Source organism: Pteropus alecto, unplaced genomic scaffold (genome assembly GCF_000325575.1).
Source record: "Pteropus alecto unplaced genomic scaffold, ASM32557v1 scaffold45, whole genome shotgun sequence".
Lineage (NCBI taxonomy): Eukaryota > Metazoa > Chordata > Mammalia > Chiroptera > Pteropodidae > Pteropus > Pteropus alecto.
The window spans coordinates 39,967,139-39,967,373 of record NW_006442491.1 but is presented as its reverse complement, the minus strand read 5'-3'; positions in this window follow the sequence as shown (position 1 = coordinate 39,967,373).

Here is a 235-nt window from a genome sequence, read left to right as displayed (position 1 = left end):
TCCCGGGCCCGCCCCCGCCGTGGAGAGGCGGTCGCCTGGCTCACCTGCTCTGGCCAATGGCTGCCGCTTGAGGGCTGGGCCGGCCTCCCCGCCCCGGGGCCCGCCTACCGAAGTGACAGCTGCGGGAGCGCGCGGCGGGCGCGGGACCGGCCGAGCTGGACGCGCGGGGCCCCGGCTGAGGCCGAGAAGAGGGGACGCGAGACCCGAAGGGCGACGGGCGGGGGCCGGGACCGCG